Source organism: Balaenoptera musculus, chromosome 10, assembly GCF_009873245.2.
Source record: "Balaenoptera musculus isolate JJ_BM4_2016_0621 chromosome 10, mBalMus1.pri.v3, whole genome shotgun sequence".
NCBI lineage: Eukaryota > Metazoa > Chordata > Mammalia > Artiodactyla > Balaenopteridae > Balaenoptera > Balaenoptera musculus.
In genome coordinates this window covers 4,342,514-4,363,540 of record NC_045794.1, presented here as the reverse complement: position 1 = coordinate 4,363,540, position 21,027 = coordinate 4,342,514, and positions in this window count along the sequence as shown.

Here is a 21,027-nt window from a genome sequence, read left to right as displayed (position 1 = left end):
TCTGGTGGATGAGGCTGGATCTTGTCTTTCTGGTGGGTAGGACCACTTCCCGAGGTGTGTTTTGGGGTGTCTGTGAACTTACTATGATTTTAGGCAGCCTCTCTGCTAATGGGTGGGGTTGTGTTCCTGTCTTGCTAGTTGTTTGGCATGGGGTATCCAGCACTGGAGCTTGCCAGTTGTTCAGTGGAGCTGGGTCTTAGCGTTGAGATGGAGATCTCTGGGAGAGCTTTTGCCGTTTGATATTTTGTGGGGCCAGGAGGTCTCTGGTGGCCCAATGTCCTGAACTCGGCTCTCTCACTTCAGAGGCTCAGACCTGACACCCAGCTGGAGCACCAAGACCCTCTCAGCCACACGGATATTCGAGGGGGTGGTTCAGTAACAACGGGTTGTGGAGCTCCCTGCAGTTGGCCACGTCAGACTCGGAGCAGAGCTTAGACTTCCTGATGGACCAGAAGCTAACAGATCTCTACCGCATGAGGAGGTTTGAAAATGTTTTACCCTCTAACCCAGTAATTCAACTTATAGGAATCTACACAGAGGAAATAATCAGAAATGTGAATAGAATTTATGTGCAAGAATATTCATCAAAATGTCATCTGTAGTGATGAAACAACCTGAATGTCCAACAGCATGTAATAGTTAAATTCTGATAAAGCTGCTGGCTGCTTAGAGTGGTTTTCTCTTGAGGTGAGAATATCGGGAATGTTCATAAACATGAATGTTTTACAGCAAGCATGTGTAAGTTTGGTGATATGGAAAAAAAGAGGATAAATAATAAAAAATAATTATGACTTTGAAAAACTTTAATGGTGTGGGAAGATACAACACTGAGTAAAAAAAGGATGGTACCATACTAAATATGTCATATAATATCATTAACATATGTGGGGGTGGGGGATTTCAGGAAAGAAACATTCCAAAATGTTAACATTTGACAATATCTCTGGGGTATGAGATTGTTGATGATTTCGCTCTCTATTTTTTCCTGAATTTTCCAAGGGTCTAAAATGAGCATTTTCCTCTTTTGTAATCATGGGTGAAATGAAAGTTATTATGCAAATAGATTGGTGCAAGAAGAGGAGAAAATGAAGCAAAGCCAAACATCATTGCTTATCAGGCAAGCGGGGGAGGGGAGAAGCCTGTGGCTGACCTACGGCAGGCACTGTTGGTTGCCTTGCTATGGAGCCCAGTTTGGCTTGGGCCAGCAATGTGCCCAGCTCCAGGCAAAACACTCACTTGCTCAGCCTCTCTGTAGCCAGAAGTGGCCATGTGATGTGCTTCTGGCCAGTGAGACATGAGCAGAATTCTACCCAGGACTGTGGGAAGCAGCTCCTTCTCTGTTTCCCTTTTATCCCTGCCTTGAAAATGTATATGATGCCTGGAGCTGGAGTAGCCATCTTTCAACTCCAGGGTAAAGGCTGAAGAATCACAATGATGTCAGCCCTGATGTTGAGCCACTGAACCATCACCAGCAAGCACCTACCAATGCTTTCTTATTACGTGAGGAAAATACCCCTCTCTGTGTTTGAGCGCTTGTGAGTTGCGTTTTCTGTTAATTGTAATGGAATATTTAATAATTTGGAAGAAATGACCAAGATTTATCATTAAGTGGTTTAAAAAAAAAAACAGAACACACAACTATTTGTAGAGCTGTTTTGGTTATCTATTTCTACATAGCAAACCACTCTTAAACAGCAATCACTGGCTATTCCTCACAATTCTGTAAATCGAGAATGTGAGTAGGGATTAGCTGGGGGGCTCTTCTGCTCCGCATCACCAGAAGGGGTCAGGTACTTGGTTGCATTTAGCTGGTGGCTATGCTGGACCAGAAGGTCCAAGAAGGTTTCACTCACATGCCTGGCGCTGTGGCTTCTCTCTCTCTTGCTGGGTGGCTTAGACTTCTTCACAGCATGACAGTGTCATGGCATTCAGACTCTTTATAAGACAGCTGGCTTTCAAGAGGGAGCATTCCAAGCATGCCAAAGCAGAAGCCACACACTTCTTGAGGCTAAGCCTTGGAAGTTATACAATATCACTTCAGCCATAATCTACTGATCAAAATAAGTCATAGGGCCAACTCAGGTTCAAGGGGAGAGGATATAAGCTTTGCCTCTCAATACAAGGAATGGTGAAGAATTTGAGCCATATTTAATCCACCACAACAGTGTTATCACAATTTTTAAAATATGGTTATATGTATTGAAAAAAAAAAGACAGAAGGTAGAATAGCCCTGGTACAAGACATTTAACCAAATGTCAGAAGAGGAAGGATAGCTAATCTAACAAAGACCCATATAGACTTTTCAGTGCTATCCTCAGCCTCATCCCCAAACCCAGAGCAAACAGAGTGGCTCAGATGTGAATAAATAAAAAGAAATGACATGGATATTATGCAGACATTCTACAGAAGTTGAGTGAAAGAAAGAGAAAAGAAGGAGGGAAAGAAAAAGAAAGGAAAGAAAAGAAAAAACAAAGTCAAAGGAAAGAAAGAATCATGCAAAAGACAGACAACTAAGCCAGTTTGGAAGAAAACAAAACCCAAGGAAAAGAAGGAAATCCTTCATAAGTGTTACACACTAAGAAACAACCTAAAAAGAACATGTGTTCAATAAAAACAAGAACTCAAAGATGAGATGACAAAACAATAGAAGAAGAAGAAGAAGAAGAAGAAGAAGAAGAAGAAGAAGAAGAAGAAGAAGAAGAAGAAGAAGAAGAAGAAGAAGAAGAAGAAGAAGAAGAAGAAGAAGAAGAAGAAGAAGAAGAAGAAGAAGAAGAAGAAGAAGAAGAAGAGGAAGAAGAAGAAGAAGAAGAAGAAGAGGAAGAAGAAGAAGAAGAAGAAGAAGAAGAAGAAGAAGAGGAAGAAGAAGAAGAAGAAGAAGAAGAAAGAAGAGGAGAAGGAGAAGAAGGAGAAGCAGCAACATCAGTGGGGGGAGGGAGATTGTAGAGCAAGGAAACAAATAGAGAAGCAAAGCAAGATCATTACAGAATTAATAGATAAGAAACAGAATAGATATGCTGCATATGAGAATATTTGTTAATGGAAAGGCTGAGCCAGGGCCAGTGAATACAGAAGATAAAGACAAGAACTAAAAGCAATTAGAGAGAAACGAACAGATTTGAAGGACGGTGAAGACAACTCAACATAAGATATTTGGTATCCCTGAGGTAGAGAAGCCAAGAAATGAAATAGAATACTAAAGATATAATACAAGAATTTCCCCTGAAACACAAGAAGAATCAAATCTGCAGATTGAAATAAACACTCTGGTTCCATGAGAAACTGAAGCTTCGACAGCAAGAAATATCCTGTGAACTTATTAAACCTTAAGAATTCTTCATACATCCTGAAGATGATATAAAATGTTAAATCAATTAATATAACTCAGGTATTTAAAATGGTTAAACATGTAACATATGATATTGTACATCAACTATAATTTTTTGAAAAACTGAAAACAAATGGTTAAACAGTGCCTGACACTTAGTTCTTTCAAGTGTAAAATCTAGGCATAAAAAGCAATTCATCTGCAAGGAAGAAAAGTCAAACTGACCTCAGACTTCCAAGAGCATTATTTAATTGACAAATAATGGAGCAATATTTACAAAGTTTTGAGGAAAAGAAAATGGTACCCAAAATTATAATCATCAAGAAGTCATTTAGTATAAAAGCCAAAAAAACCCCCAGAAGTTATCAAACCTGAAAGAACTTAGGAAGACAGCACCCAGCAACTCTACCTGGGATGGGGGGGAAGCTACTTTAATAACATTTTATATATTAAAATATGAATCCAAATAAAAATTCAGAAAAGGAGAAACAGCTGAAAGAGTACGGGTGGTAAAACCTAATACCATTAGATACTGACTGAAGACTAAACAATTGTAGAACAATTTTTGACAATGTAAAATTAATAATATAATTAACAAAATTAGGGAGTTGTGAGGAGAGCACAGACACATGAGAGATACTGATTACCTTATTTTTCATAGCATTTACCCAATCGAAACCGCCAAATTTAAATCAGTATACAAAAAATAGATAGGTGATGATTCTAACCTCTTAATTTTTTTCATAATATTTTCATCATCTATTTTCTTAAATGTGGAAGGATTTTATCAAAACAATATCTCTTGTGCAAATAACACATTTAACTGAAGTTCACCAATTCCCTCACCACTTTCACTTCCATTAAATCCAAGTAATAACGAATTAAAACATTTTTATGTGAAAAGTAGAACACGTAGTATGATCCCATTTTTGTAAATATACTTCTGTTAACATTTCTACCTATCCTTCTGTCTATAAAGATACACATGGAGATAACTACTATAATGTTCATTCAAGGGTGGATATCCATGGGCGGCAGGGTTTTTTTTTAACTTTGTTCTTTTAGCTTTATTCTTTGTTCGTTTTTTACTTTATTTTCTTAAATTATTTATGACTAACTTATTTTCACAAAACAAAAAAAAATGTTCAAGAAAGGAAGATCAGAAGAAAATACACTGAATTGTTATCAAATAATTATTCACGTTCAGAGAGAGTATGGGTATTTTTTTTACCTCTCTACTTTTCTATAGTTTCCAAAGCTGCTCACCTTTCAGATCTCGGTTTAGCCTTCATCATTTCCTCCTGGTTATTCACTGACCCCTATGCCTGGATGGGACCCATTGCCGTACCTTCTCCTGGGTCTATGTTCCACCCTTACTGCAACATTTATCACACTTTAATGTGACTTATAAAATTGTCTTTCTTCACTGCTAGACAGTAACCACTTTGAGAGCAGAGGTCTTGTCTATCATTTTTTTCTGATAAAGTATCACATAGCAAAGCTACTCAATAAATATTTATTTGATAAATGTACATGCTGAAGTTATATCACACAGCAAATATTATAGCAGCACACAGCAATTGCTTTCTATTATATAAATTGAATCCTCTGGTTTTGCCAAACTTATCAAGCTGTAAGGACAATGGAAGGAGAAAAAAAATTTTTTTTTTAAGAATTAATTTGTTTAGAGCAGCTTTAGGTGCACAGCAAAATTGAGAGGAAGGTACAGAGATTTCCCGTACACTCTTTGACCCCAGCATGCACAGGCTTTCTCATGATCAATATCCCCCACCAGAGTGATACATTTGTTACAAATGATGAATCTACATTGACACATCATCATCACCCACGGTCCACAGATTACATTAGAGTTCACTCTTGGTGTTGTTATAGAGTCTCTGGATTTGTACAAATGTATCAAATGACATATATTCATCATTATAGTATCATACAGAGTATTTTCACTGCGTTGCCCTAAAAATCCTCTGTGCTTTGCCTATTCATCCCTCCCGCCCCTAATCCCTGGAAACCACTAATCCTTTTACTGTCTCCATAGCTTTGCCTTTTCCAGAATGTCATATAGTTGGAATCACACAGTATGTAGCCTTTTCAGACTGGCTTCTTTCACTTAGTAATATACATAGAAAGTTCCTCCATTTCTTTTCATGGCTTGATAGCTTATTTATTTTTAGCGCTAAATAATATCCCACTATCTGGATATACCATAGTTTATTTGTCCATTCATCTACTGAAGGACATCTTGGTTGCTTCCCAGTTTGGGCAATTATAAAGTTGCTATAAACATCCATTTTCAGGTTTTTGTGTAGACATTTGTTTTCAACTTCTTTGGATAAATACCAAGGAGTGAGATTGCTGTATATCATATGGTAAGACTATGTCAGTCCTGTAAGAAACTGCCAAACTGTCTTCCAAAGTGGCTCTACATTCCCATCAGCAATGAATGAGAATTCCTGTCGCTCCACATCCTGACCAGCATTTGGCACTGTCAGTGTTCTGAATTTTGGCCAATATAGTAGGTGTGTAGTGACATCTTATTATTGTTTTAATTTGCATTTCCCTGATGACGTATGATGTGGAGCATCTTTCTGAATGCTATTTGCCATCTGTATAGCATCTTTGGGTGAGGTTCAGGTCTTACGCCCAATTTTTAATCAAGTTGTTTGTTTTCTTACTGATGAGTCTTAAGAGTTATTTGTATATTTTGGATAACAGTCCTTTATCAGATGTGTCGATGGCAAATATTTTCTCCCAGTCTGTGGCTGGTTTTCTCATTCTCTTGACTTTGTCTTTCTCAGAGCAGAAGTTTTAACTTTAATGAAGTCCAGCTCACCAATTATTTCTTTCATGAATGATGCCTCTGGTCATGTATCTAAAAAGTTATCACCAAACCCAAGGTCATCTAGGTTTTCTCCTCTATTATATTTTAGGAGTTTTATAGTTTTAAAGAGAAAATCATTTTTAAATTCAAAATGTAGCCCTTGATTTCCCATTTCCCTGATTGGAGAAGACAGTCAGTCACACATTAGCCCTGTAAGTCCTCCCAAAGTGAAAGCCTTATGATTGGAACAAATGCCAAAACCGGCAGTGATGTCCTTTTAAATTTTTTCTTTTTGTGGTCCGATAAACACATCATTTTGCTCTTGAGTTTCTTAATTAATCAGCTTAAAATGGCCCTTCTTATTAATGTCTCTCCAAACTTTAAAGGAGTGTCCACACTCTCTACTTTCATCCCCTCATTTCTTGTTTTGCCCTCAGTCCACACAATCTGGTCTCCAATCCTACCCTGTTGAAGCAATTCTTTGCAAAATCATGAATGAAAAATCGCAAAGTCTGGTCCCTGAACTTGTGTGTCCCCTCTGCAGCATTTGGCATGGTTCTTCATGCCCTCTTTCTGGAAATCTTGCTTCCTCGGACCTTTCGCAAGACCCCACTCTCCTTTTTTTTCCTCTCCTCATTCCTGATAATTAAGAACACACACTGATCTTGACAGGGAGCTGAAGACTTCCTCTTTATTCCAGCCCTGGGAATGGAATCTCAGATGTGAGTCAATAACAAAATGGGCTTCTTCCTCTGAGGGGTATACCCTGGGGTCCTGACGCTAGCAGCTGGAGCTCTTTAGCAGAAGGAATAAACTGTAGCTGGAAGCGGCATGGGGTACATCACATCATGCTCTTCTCTGCCACTAAGATCTCTTTTGTTCCTTCCCTTCCCTCTCTGCCTCCTTAGACACCTGGTGGGCATCAGGACAGGGCTGGAGGGAGGAGAGACCAGATCAGCTCTGCTCCAGCCTCTCAGAGAGGGGTCTTCAGTTCTTCCCTTTATTTAAATGTTTTCATTCATTTCCTTCTTTGGGGATTGGAGAGGTAAGACCCCAGGGATCAAGGGCAGAATGGAAGCTTAGAGGAAAGAGGCCAAGAAGAAGCTGCCTTTGTGTCAGTCAAGATCTCAAGCTAAAGTTAGTGATGCCCTTGAAGCTCACACACCGCCTAGGCCCACTCACCGGTGTACAAGTTCTGGCTCCTAATAAAGACGGTGCATTTGCCTGTGGTGTTTTCTGCACATCTTCAATCGGGAATCCACTGCAATCAAAGGTAGTTAATCCAGGAATCAGGAACACAAGCTTCTCAGCCAAAACTCTCTGAGTAACATTTCTTGATCTCTGTGGTCAGCTTGCTAAATGTCGTCATCCCCCAGATACCCAGGGCCCCCCTTTGCCAGTCCACGTGTTCTCCCTTGGTGGCCCAACCTTAAGATTGCTTCCACTACCACCTGCATAAAAACAACTCCCATGTCTCTACCACCAGGCCTGATCTCTCTTCCCCAGAGCCACACACCTCCCAAGGCCCCCCAAACCCACCACCACCGAACTCATCATCTCTCCTACCAAACCTACTCCTTTCTGGTGTTCTCTAAACTGGGGATGATTTTTTTTTTTTCAGATAAATCTGATTCTTGTATGCACAGCGTACAGGTGTGAAAGCCCTCCAATCCTGGGCCCAGGCTAACAAATGCATGAGGAGCAAAATCCTGTGTGACCCCCTCAGTGCTGTCCTCCACTCCCATCTCCCTCTTGAATCGGCTCCATCCCACCCCCAGGCCAGGGACATAGCTGAACCTGCCCCCCGGCCTCCAGCGGTCCCAGTTCACCTTAATCCTCCCAGCCCCCGCAGGATTGCAGTTTCCTGTTGACAGAATCACCCACCAGGCTCTGCCTGCCTGCATGACTAAGTCCCCCTTCCGGGTCTTCCTCACCTGCATCTTCTGATGCTGTCCATGGGGCTCTGGGCCTAGCGTAATGTGGGCAACACCCGCGTTACCCATCTTCTCCTTCAGAGAGGGCGGAGGGGGCATCAACACCTTGGCATCTCATCACAGCAAGCTTGCCAGCACTGCCCTGCACAGTTCCAGGGACAGACAGATGCCACCGCATCTCCAGCCAACCCCCAGGGGCCCTGACGCAGCTCAGCTGAAGACACCCGACTCAGAAACACAAGGGTCACCCTTGACTTGACCCCCGTGTACAATCAATCATTTCTTCTTGTGAGTCTTCTTTCTAAAGATTTCTCATAACCCTATTTTTTTTCTAGCCCCAAATGACCCCTGTTTTAGTCCAGTCTATTAACATTTCTCATCTAGAATATAGTTGACGCTTGAACAATGTGGAAGTTAGGGGCACCGACCCCTTGCACAGTCGAAAATCTACGTATAATTTTTGACTCCCCCAAACTTAACTGCTGATAGCCCCCTGATGCCCAGAAGTCTTACTGACAACATAAACAGTCAATTAACACATACTCTGTATACATATTATGTGCTGTATTCTTGCAATAAAGTAAGCTAGAGAAAAAGAAAATGTTATTAAGAAAGTCATAAGGAAGAGAAAAGACATTTACAGTCCTGTAATGTATTTATCGGCACCATAAGTTTACAAGATGAATTGTCCGTCTGTACCTACCTCAATATTGTCTTATATGATACAAAACACTGTAGATGTTATACGTGTTACTAACATTACTAACACTGGATATCAAAAATGAAAAGATAATGTGAAAAAGAAAGTCACATTTTACAGGTATAACAATGCACGCACTGATAACGAAGAAGCAGCAATAGGATTGCTTTATAGTCTCCTAGTGTAATCAATACTGTTACAAAGTTATAAAACGGTAAGAAAACTAAGACATTAATTTCATATTAAATATCACTCAACTTATGCCTCTGTAGGAATAGACTAGTATCTACAAATATGAAAAGATATTTTATGCATTCATGGCAAGACTTTTTCTGAATTTTTTCAATATTTCTAGACTATGCAGTTCATCTGCAAGTTTTATCAAATTGTCACAAATCTCCAAAAACTTTTCCAATATATTTATTGAAAAAAATCCACGTATAAGTGGACCCACGCAGTTCAAACCCATATTGTGCAAGGGTCAACTGTATTGTGAAGTTTTTCTAACTGACCTCCCTACATACAGTCTTACCCCTCCTCAGATTTATTCACCACGCCGCTACTAGTGATCATCTTAAAACCCACGTTTATTTATTTATTTTTTTGGCCAGACCACGTGGCTTGTGGGATCTTAGTTCCCTGACGAGGGATGGAACCCGGGCCCTCGGCAGTGAAGGCAGAGTCCTAACCACTGGACCGCCAGGGAAGTCCCCTTAAAACACAACTGTAATCCTGTTGATTCCCTGCTCAAAATTTCCAGGGTGTCCCCCTAGGCTGAGGCTATAATCTAAATTCCTTAATATGTCATCCAGGTGCATGTGTAATCCGTCTCTGCCCACCTTCTCTCCTCATTTCTCACTGCTTCTCACCTCCTTTTATACTGTGGTTAGATTGAAATTCTCACAACTCTACAAAGATGCTATGTTCCTCCACAGCCCTGCATTTCCACATGTGATGTCCCCTTTTACAATAATCTCTCCTACAGCATGCCTTGCCCACGTGGCTAACGCTTCCTCCTTCAAAACTCCACTCCGCTGTTGAGTCTTCTGGAAGGCCAGCCTGATGTCCCCTGGTCAGTTTCGAGGCTCTTCCTGCTGCTTCCCAGAGCTCTCCAAACACACCTCCCTTGTGGCCCAAGTCACACTCAGGGTAGTTTTCTCTTTAGCAGGCACAGGAAGGCAAGAATAGTGTCTTCACCCACTTACCTCTGAACCTACCACAACAGCTGGTGTATATTAGGCACTCAGTATATATTCACCGAATAACTGGATAAAGATTCAGTCCACCTCACCTTGAAAGCCCTTCATGGGGGTGGGAATGGAAATATAATACAATATGCACACACTTACTAGAAACCGTTGGAGACCAGAGGAGCTATAAGGAATGGGAGGGAAGGTTGAGGACCTACTATGAATCAAGCACTTTGCATATGAGGTAGACAGTATATCCCCATTTTACAGACCTCTTCACTAAGCTCTGAGACCATGTAACTTGTCCAAGATGGCAGGCAGTAAGAGGGCAGAGGCTGGAAACCCCGGATGTATTAATCAGGGAGTCGGAACACCCACGCTCTATAGCCCATCCAAAGAACCCTGGTATGTACCACCTCACCTCAGGATTCCCCAGTTGAGGAAATGGGTACAACTCATTGGCTGTGAGACATTGGGTCAGTCACCAATTTTAGGTCTCAATTTTCTTCTCACCTATAAAATGAGGGTAATAACCCGTGTCACCTCCAACGCAGAGCTGAGAGCTGAGGTGAAGCTCTTTTTTTTTTGGAATTTTATTTTATTTATTTTTTTATACAGCAGGTTCTTATTAGTTATCTATTTTATACATGTTAGTGTATATATGTCAATCCCAATCTCCCAACTCATCCCACCCCACCCTACCACTTTCCCCCCTTGGTGTCCATATGTTTGTTCTCTACATCTGTGTCTCAATTTCTGCCCTGCAAACCAGTTCATCTGTACTATTTTTTTAGGTTCCACATATATTCATTAATATATGATATTTGTTTTTCTATTTCTGACTTACTTCACTCTGTATGACAGTCTCTAGATTCATCCACATCTCGACAAATGACCCAATTTCATTCCTTTTTATGGCTGAGTAATATTCCATTGTATATATGTACCACAACTTCTTTATCCATTCATCTGTCAATGGGCATTTAGGTTGCTTCCATGACCTGTCTATTGTAAATAGTGCTGCAATGAACATTGGGGTGCATGTATCTTTTTGAATTATGGTTTTCTCTGGGTATATGCCCAGTAGTGGGATTGCTGGATCATATGGTAATTCTATTTTTAGTTTTTTAAGGAACCTCCATACTGTTCTCCATAGTGGCTGTATCAATTTACATTCCCACCAACAGTGCAAGAGGGTTCCCTTTTCTCCACACCCTCTCCAGCATTTGTTGTTTGTAGATTTTCTGATGATACCCATTCTAGCGGGTGTGAGGTGATACCTCATTGTAGTTTTGATTTGCATTTCTCTAATAATTAGTGATGTTGAGCAGCTTTTCATGTGCTTCTTGGCCATTTGTATATCTTCTTTGGAGAAATGTCTATTTAGGTCTTCTGCCCATTTCTGGATTGGGTTGTTTGTTTCTTTAATGTTGAGCTGCATGGGCTGTTTATATATTTTGGAGATTAGTCGTTTGTCCGTTGATTCGTTTGCAAATATTTTCTCCCATTCTGAGGGTTGTGTTTTCGTCTTGTTTGTAGTTTCCTTTGCTTTGCAAACGCTTTTAAGTTTCAGTAGGTCCCATTTGTTTATTTTTGTTTTTATTTCCATTACTCTAGGAGGTGGATCAAAAAACATCTTGCTGTGATTTATGTCAAAGAGTGTTCTTCCTATGTTTCCCTCTAAGAGTTGTATAGTGTCCGGTCTTACATTTAGGTCTCTAATCCATTTTGAGTTTATTTTTGTGTATGGTGTCAGGGAGTGTTCTAATTTCATTCTTTTACATGTAGCTGTCCAGTTTTCCCAGCACCACGTATTGAAGGGGCTGTCTTTTCTCCATTGTATATCCTTGCCTCCTTTGTCATAGATTAGTTGACCATAGGTATGTGGGTTTATCTCTGGGCTTTCTATCCTGTTCCATTGATCTATATCTCTGTTTTTGTGCCAGTACCATATTGTCTTGATTACTGTAGCTTTGTAGTATAGTCTGAAGTCTGGGAGTCTGATTCCTCCAGTTCCGTTTTTTTCCCTCAAGACTGCTTTGGCTATTCGGGGTCTTTTGTGTCTCCATACAAATTTTAAGATTTTTTGTTCTAGTTCCATAAAAAATGCCATTGGTAATTTGATAGGAATTGCATTGAATTTGTAGACTGCTTTGGGTAGTATAGTCATTTTCACAATGTTGATTCTTCCAATCCAAGAACATGGTATATATCTCCATCTGTTGGTATCATCTTTAATTTCTTTCATCAGTGTCTTATAGTTTTCTGCATACAGGTCTTTTGTCTCCCTGGGTAGGTTTATTCCTAGGTGTTTTATTCTTTTTGTTGCAGTGGTAAATGGGAGTGTTTCCTTAATTTCTCTTTCAGATTTTTCATCATTAGTGTATAGGAATGCAAGAGATTTCTGTGCATTAATTTTGTATCCTGCAACTTTACCAAATTCATTGATTAGCTCTAGTAGTTTTCTGGTGGCATCTTGAGGATTCTCTATGTATAGTATCATGTCATCTGCCAAGAGTGACAGTTTTACTTCTTCTTTTCCAATTTGTATTCCTTTTATTTCTTTTTCTTCTCTGATTGCCATGGCTAGGACTTCCAAAACTATGTTGAATAATAGTGGTGAGAGTGGACATCCTTGTCTTGTTCCTGATCTTAGAGGAAATGCTTTCAGTTTTTCACCATTGAGAATGATGTTTGCTGTGGGTTTGTCATATACGGCCTTTATTATGCTGAGGTAGGTTCCCTCTATGCCCACTTCCGGAGAGTTTTTATCATAAATGGGTGCTGAATTTTGTCAAAAGTTTTTTCTGCATCTATTGAGATGATCACATGGTTTTTATTCTTCAACTTGTTAATATGGTGTATTATGAGATCAAGTGGTCTCGCCTTGAAAGGCACCATGGGCGTGACAGGTGCCTGACGGCTGCCATAAAGTCATGGTGAATGCATGAATTCCTCAAAAATATGAGAGCATGCCAAAGGAAAAGACCACGTGCTACTCAACACGTCTGCGCAGGGAGGGCTGGAGTGATGACTGGTTGACGCCCTCGGGTCTGGGGGAGGCTGGTGGGGACGGCTTCCTTTAGGAGGTGAGTGGGCTCCATTGTGAAGGGAGGGAGCCCTGTGTTTTGAGGAAGAGAAGGAAGAGGAAACAGCTCAGGCAAACCTCAGCGCTGGTTGAGAGCATGGGAATATGAAACTGGGTTCGACAGAACAGATGTGGCTTCCTGGAGTGGGAATCAGAAATCACTGGAGGTAAAGAATAATCTGCCTGGAGTTGCTTCCAAAGCAGAGCCACACCCTTCGCCCATGTGTCCCCACACCCTCAGGAGAAGACTGGGCAGGAGCCATGGTCCCACCGACAGGTAGCCAAGTGGGGGGCGCCGAGATGGGGTGCTCTCGCTGACATGGTCGGTGATGCCACTAGCCGTGGGGTAGGCTGGGACTTGAACCCAGGTTTTTGTTTTGTGTTTGTTTTCATTCCAAGTTCAGTGTCCTGCCATCACATCAAGCTCAGGGAAGAACTCATCGCTTCATTCAGTAAATACTTAATAATCTCCTAACATGTGCCAGGTATTGGAAATAACTCTGAAATGACGATGGCTCTGAAGGTCACCTGTGAGGAATTCTGAGAGCAGATGAGAGCCACGTGGGAATCATCTGAAGCTGCAATAGGAGGTTGGGGTTTGGAAAAGGAACCCTAACAACAAGAAACATTTACCATCTACCAAGCGGGGCTATGTGACCCCTTCCCATGAAATTAAGTACCACATATATCATAGTATTAAATCGGGTTGACTATCTAATGAGGCAGGTACAATTATGACCTTTTTTTAAACTTTTTATTTTATATTGGAGTAGAGTTGATGAACAATGTTGTGTTAGTTTCAGGTGTACAGCAAAGTGATTCAGTTATACATATACGTGTATCTATTCTTTTTCAAATTCTTTTCCCATTTAGGTTGTTACGTAATATTGAGCAGAGTTCCCTGTGCTATACAGTAGGTATGACCTCCTTTCTGACAGGTGAGGAAACCGAGGCTCAGAGCGGGGAAGTGGCTTGACGGGGTAGAGAGCTCGGTTTCTGGCCCGAACTGTCCAACCCCAGGACTCTGCTTACTGCAAGCCACACTGAAGACAAGTGACTCACACAGGGAGAGGGAGCAGGGGGTCTGAGCATGGAGCACGGCGGGAGGTGCGAGAAGGCTAGGTTCTCGCCTCTCCCTGTGGACTCCCACCCCCTCCCCATCATGCGGGCCGGAGCATCCTGTCTGCCCCAGCCCCACGCCTCAGCAACCGTGACGTCCAGCAGCCTGAGGGGATGCCTGCCTCCGGAAGACCCGGCTTCCTGCTTTCTGCTGAACCCACAACGTGTCAGGCCGGCTGTCCCAGCTGCAGCACGCAGACGACCTGACCTTACAGGCTGGGGCTGAATCACCGGCCCCTCAGCTAGAAATAGCCCTCGCAGAAGTGTGCGGAGGCCACGTGTACACCGGGAGGGGAGGGGGCAGGGCAGTGTGTCCAAGGAGTCCCAGGACCCCGAGATAACACGGGTCCGGATGTGCTGCGTCCCAAACACGGTAGGCTGGCCTTGGTCACAGGCTCCAAGGAGGTGAGTGGGCACCAGGATGTCTGCTCTCCGACGTGGGCTGCGTGACGAGCCCCAGGCATCCTGCGAGGGCGGGCTGGGTTCCGATGGGCAGCCCTCGAGCGCCAATCAGATCAGGCAGGCTGTGCACGCACACACACACACACACACACACACACACAGCGACTCTGCAGTCCACAGCTCCCACTGTTCTGCCCTGAGCACAATCCCAGCTTGACAAGCATCCCTGTCTTCTCTCTGGTTTTGGTCAAAGGAGCAGAGTGGGGTATTAGGAGAAGGCGGTAGCCCGGCAAAGCCCGGCAGGCAGAGCAATGGAGGGTTCTACACTTTGCTCCTTCTTCCCCACCTAGAAGAGAACAAACATCCAAAGTTCACCCTGTAGAGCTTGTTCCCAGCGTACCAAGTCCCCCCAGCTCTCCCCTGGTGTTGTTCTCTGCCTACCATGTTCCCATCCCAGCAATTCAGTCCCTGAAAACAGGAATGTTCACAGGACGGGGTGGGGGGGGGTGTCGTTGGCGGAACTCTGAATTCAAAGCAAGACGGCCGGGGTCTGACTCCCTGTTCTGCCACAGTCGAGGCGTAGAACCTCGCACAAATCCCAGATTGATCCTCAGTTTCTTCATACGTAAAATGGGATTCTTATTCTCCTACGGGGTGGTCGGGAAGATCTGATACGAGAATGCACGTGAGGTTGTTCTGTAAGAGTACTCCGTTAGGAAAGTTCTTTGTAAATGTCAGGGGGGTTTCTGTTATTACACAAGACTTGGGGCGTGGGGACCAGTCCTGGCTTCAGTTCAGATCACCATGGGAACGCCGCTGAAACGTCTCCTGCTGTGACACTGCCCTGGCCTCCTCCCTGAGGTTACACGTGGGCCCAAGTAGGTGTGAGAAAGCACTTTGGCACTGGGGTTGTTTTATACCTGGAGCAAGGTCATACCTGATGACCTTGAAATGGGGCTTCCCAATTGTCTTCACATGGTGGCCGACATAGAAGGTGACATCTGTCGGCACACTGGACGCCCATCCCCCTAGGTCCCGGCCACTGCAGCCAAGAGTCAACGGCCCTGCACACCTGCTACCCCTGGGGACTTACAGGATGCACAGCTCAGGAAAGCTCCACTTCGAATTATAAACTTCTTTAAAAAAAAGTGAGATTGGTTGGTGGAGGTGTGGGAGGTACAGATTGATAAACTTCACACTGAGAATCCTTATTCAAAAGCTGTGTCCCCTGTTCCTCCATCCCCACTCCCATGCTTCCCCAGCAAGTCTGACCTAAGTCTCTGGCTTTACTCTGAATGGAACCAGCACAGCCCTGTTCTTTTCACCCAAAGTGAACCCTCTGTGAAATCACTCCCGCAGCCTGGGACACACAGTGTCGTCTTATCTCCCCCGAGCTGTAGTGGTGGCGGCCAGGAGAGGGTTTCCAGTAAGAGGGGTGTTAGCGGAAAAGAGGCGGGGGAAGACGTAGGGAAGGAAAGGGGACTTGAGGCTGCAGCCACTGGCCATTCTATGTCCTCTGCTGTCAAGCTCTTCTGTGACCTTCCCTTACCCGGGGTCCCCAGCGAAGGCATCTGCAGGGCTTTAGCCCCTCTTTGTCCTGCAACATAAGCTTTGTTCTGGCACCAAAGGAGAGACAGCAGAGGCATGGATTCTGTGATATTACAGAAGCCCCTGTATTTTATTGGGGAATGTGTAATGAGGGTTTTATTTATATATTTGGATTTCCTTTTGAGTACATCTATTATAATAGTGACCTATAATATTAAATTATAAAAAACCACAGTCCTATGTATGATATTAAATATTAGATTAGAGGCATCTGTAGAATCTGTAATTTAAAAACTAAGTAATAAAGATCAGAGAGGAAATAAATAAAATAGAGATTTTAAAAACAATAGAAAAAATCAACAAAACCAAGAGCTGGTTCTTTGAAAGGATAAACAAGATTGACAAACCTCTGGCCAGGCTCACCGAGAAAAGAGAGAGAACCCAAATAAACAATATAAGATATGAAAAAGGAGACATAACAACTGATACCACAGATATACAAAAAACCATAAGGGAATACTATGAACAATTATATGTCAACGAATTCGACAACCTAGAAGAAATGGACAAGTTTCTAGAAACATACAGCCCACCAAATTGAATCACAAAGAGATAGATAATTTGAACAGACCAATTACTGGAAGTGAAATAGAATCTGTAATGTAAAAAACTAAATACTACAGATCAGAGAGGAAATAAATAAAATAGAGATTAAAGGCGTCTGCCTTGCTTGAGCTGATCCCTCATCCACTGTGGACATTATAAGCAAGGCAGTGGGAGAGAAACAAGGCCAGCAGCAGAGAATGTAAACATTTCCAATCACTGTCTACAGGTGGGCAACTCCCAGGCGACCAGGTCAAGTGTAGCAGGTGATAAAGCAGACAATGCAGGAGGGGGTTGGAGGACAAGACAGTGTGCAACCCTCAGAGAAACTCTCAGACTAAGACATCCGGGAGGGACTTCAGAGACTATTTCATTCACCATCCACCACCTCCCCAGTTTACAGGTGGGGAAACAGGTCAGAGGGAGGACGTGGTCCCTCAGTTTGCACGCACAGATTTCAAAAGAAACAGGTTCCCTCTGACGGGGAAGCTGATACACGTGACGGGGGGCGGGTAAGGGATCTGCTCGTGTCTTATCTAAAGGAACGAAAGGTAACTAGTGTACGCAGGGAGATAGAAGCTGTTCTGGCACATTTCATTTCTCTGACCCTGGAATGAATTGTTCCAGGTAGTGATTACATTTTGACACTGATTCAGGCAAACACCATGGCTGAGTTTTGTTCTCACTCTTTTGAATATACTTTCTTTTTTAGAGCAGTTATAAGTTAACAAAAAACTTGAGCAGACAGCAGAGAGTTCCCATATACCCCCTTTCCCACTCTACACACAGTTTCCTCTGCTACCAGCAACTTGCATTAAGCGGTACGTTTGTCACAGTCGATGAAGCAATAGTGACGTGTGATGATTAACGAAGGTCCAGAGTTTACGTGAGGGTCCACAGTGTGTCGTGAGTTCTGTGGATTTTGACAAACGCACCATATTGCGTTTCCATCATCACGGTCTCCTACAGAACAGTTTCACTGCCCTAAAATTCCCCTGCACTCCAGCTCTTGGCTCTGGGTGCCCTCCCAGTGCGCAGCTCCCCTCACTGTCTCAGACGGTGGCCAAGGACCACCAGCCACAGACAACAGGGTGCAGTGCGTGCACGGTACACTGGCAGGGCTGGTCCTGCCACTAAAGCATTTACTCCCGAGAGATGCGCTTGTCCTAGGAAGACCTCCATCTCCTGCTTCTCCTCACCTCCAGCCACTCCCCCTTCCACGTTCTCACGACAGCTTCCTCTCGGTCACCATCTAGCAGAGCCCCTCCCGCCAAGTTCATTTCTGTTATATTTGAGATTCCACGTATAAATGATATCATACGATATTTGTCTTTCTCTGTCTGACTTACTTCACTTAGTATGAGAATCTCTAGGTCCATCCACGTTGCTGCAAATGGCATTATTTCATTCTTTTCTATGGCTGAGTCGTATTCCATTGTATATATGTACCGCATCTTCTTTATCCATTCATTCAAATGTAGATGGACATTTGGGTTGCTTCCATGGCCTGGCTATTGTGAATAGTGCTGCTGTGAACATTGGGTTGCACGTATCTTTTTGAATTGTAGTTTTCTCTGGATATATGCCCAGGAGTGGGATTGCAGGATCATATGGTAGCTCTATTTTTAGTTTCTTGAGGAATCTCCATACTGTTCTCCATAGTGGCTGTATCAATTTACATTCCCACCAACAGTGCAAGAGGGTTCCCTTTTCTCCACACCCTCTCCAGCATTTACTGTTTGTAGACTTTTTAATGATGGCCATTCTGACCGGTGTGAGGTGGTACCTCATTGTAGTTTTGAGTGGTGAAGTTCTTGAAGTGACCTGCTAGCACTCCTCACAGGACTGTCAGAGCATCAGATGGGATGCTGGGGGTGTGTGTGCATCGTAGGTTGGGAAGAGCCAGACAGAAGCAAACGGTCTTCTGCCCAGAGCATCGTCAGCTCCTTGAAGAGCAGGATTGTGCTTTTTCAGTCTTAGGCTTCCCTAAAGACTTTCTGCAAATCACTAGCCATAAAACAGGCTTTCCATAAACAGTTATGTGTGGGTTGATTGGATGCATTAGAGGAAGAGAGAATAGGATTGGATATTAGGAATGGAGCTTTAATCGTCAGGAGAACACGACACAGGGTGGCATTTTCAGGAAGGCTGTAGCTCTTCCCCTATGACCATTCATCCTGGAGGCTTAGACATCCATCTGCCTGACCCCAGGGATTGGATGGGAAAGATGCCAGGGAAACCACTGCTGAAATGATGGAGCCAGAAACGTGAAGAGGTGGGAATGGGGAGCAGAGACTTCCATCTGCAGATGGAGACTTTAGACAGAGTCCAACAAAGCAAAGAAAACTGTGGCCCATCCTGAGACCACCGCCCCATCCCCTGGTCTTTCTTTTACCAAGATTCCTCGAAATTTTTTTCATCATAGTTGAACAGCAGTCAAGACAACATTTTTTTTTGGAAAATTGTTGAAAACCTTCACATGGAGAGAATAGGACCTTGGGAGAGAATTCTCTGCACCTTCTCAGAGAGGATTCTGAGAAAAAGTCAGGAGATGAGGGGAAGGAACGACCTTGTGGGAAGACAGATTCGTCTAGTCCCCAGGCCATATTCAGAGCCTCGATTCTATGACCGTACAGGCAGGCGCTGGACCGGAAGTCCTCCACAGAGCTCCCGGGGCAAATTCTCCCAACGCCAGGGCAGGTGTCCCCGCCTGCTGCATCCCAGGCAACATGGGATCCACGGACAGGGATACCCAAAAACCACAAGCCACCGGCCTCGTCCTGAGCTTCCGGTCCCCATCTGGTGCCAGGGTTTCACACCTGGCTCCCAAGGTCACACGCTCCCAGATCCTCCGACCTGTGCAGTGACAGCTGATGCCCTCCAGGGGCCAAGAAAAGGAGCACACTTACCCTGGGCTCTGTCATCCTCACCCTCGGAAGCTTCTGAGGAGAGGCCACAACTACAAGGCTCAGAGCTCTGTACGGACTTAGCATTCAGTGCTAGGACTCCCCAGAAAAGCCCATGTACATCCTAGGCTGGAATCCTGGAAGGGGATGGGCAGTGAGATGCGGCTCGGTCCCTGTGTATTGGCTCCAGGGCACAGGAGGGGTGCAAAATCTGTTCCTTGATAAGGACTGTAGAGTCAGGCTTAGGGGTTACAATCTCTCAGGGAGCTTTGGAAACAAGTGCAAAGAGTCCCACCTTCACTCAGCAGGGCGAAGGATGGTCCTGGGGGAGTTACAGTTGTTCTCCCGGGCAGCCAGGTTGGGACCCCCCGGCAGGGAGTCTAGACAGGAGCTGGAAGGTCTGCCATCCCTGCTATTGGGCAAATCCCTACCTCCAAGCTCAATGTTTCTTTATCTCAGGTGGGAAGAATTACTCTGAGATGCTTGTACCTTCCTTCACTCTCACCAAGCGGGGGATCCTTCCTCTCCCCGAAATCAGCCTACTCCTCTGGGAGGTCCTCTGCCTTCAGAGCCACCTGCCAGGCATTCAGGGTTGGTGGGGAGTCTTCGGAAGTGACGTAGGCCGGTACACCAGTTCTCTCTCCTAACAGGACATGCAGAAGTGGCCAGGGAGGTTCCAACTCCAACCAGTCTGGGACCAGAGCACGTGACCACATCCTTCTCTCAAGACACCTGCCCTGCCCCCTGCAGCACCTTGGCAGCTGCTGGGAAACCCCTCTCTGACCACCCTGCAAGTCTCCCTCAAGCCCCTTTGCCCCCGAGTCCTCCTTGACCACGGCGTCCACCCACCAAGCTCTGTCCGTCCTCTGGAGGCTCTGGCACATCGCACCCGTCCTGGTCATCCAGCGCCTCTCACATGGTGCCTTGTATGGAATAACATCTTCTCCGCTCACTTGCATCGTGGGCCCCTTAAGGATAAGTTTGCTCTGCTTTGTATTCTGTGGTGAATACAGGTACGAACCATTCTGTGACTGTTACTAAAGAAAGCTGTCTCACACATAGCATTGAAGTGTCCTAAATCTTCTCTCTAACTTGGAGGGCCAGCACCCTGTGTCTTAGAGACACATCCTGGGTCCAGGCGAGGAGCACTGTGCCCCTGGACCTGTCTCTCCTGCTCTTGTGGCTTCAGCCCCAACACGTGGGGGGCTCAGGACACCCAGATTCAAATCCAGCCTCTCCCGGCATGAGCTGCACATCTTTGGGTGTGTTATTTAAACTGTCTGCGTCAGCCTCGTCATCTATACAGAGGAAGTAACTGTACCTCTCCAAAGGGTTCTTAGGAAAAGTAAATGAGTTACTACAAGTAAAGCAC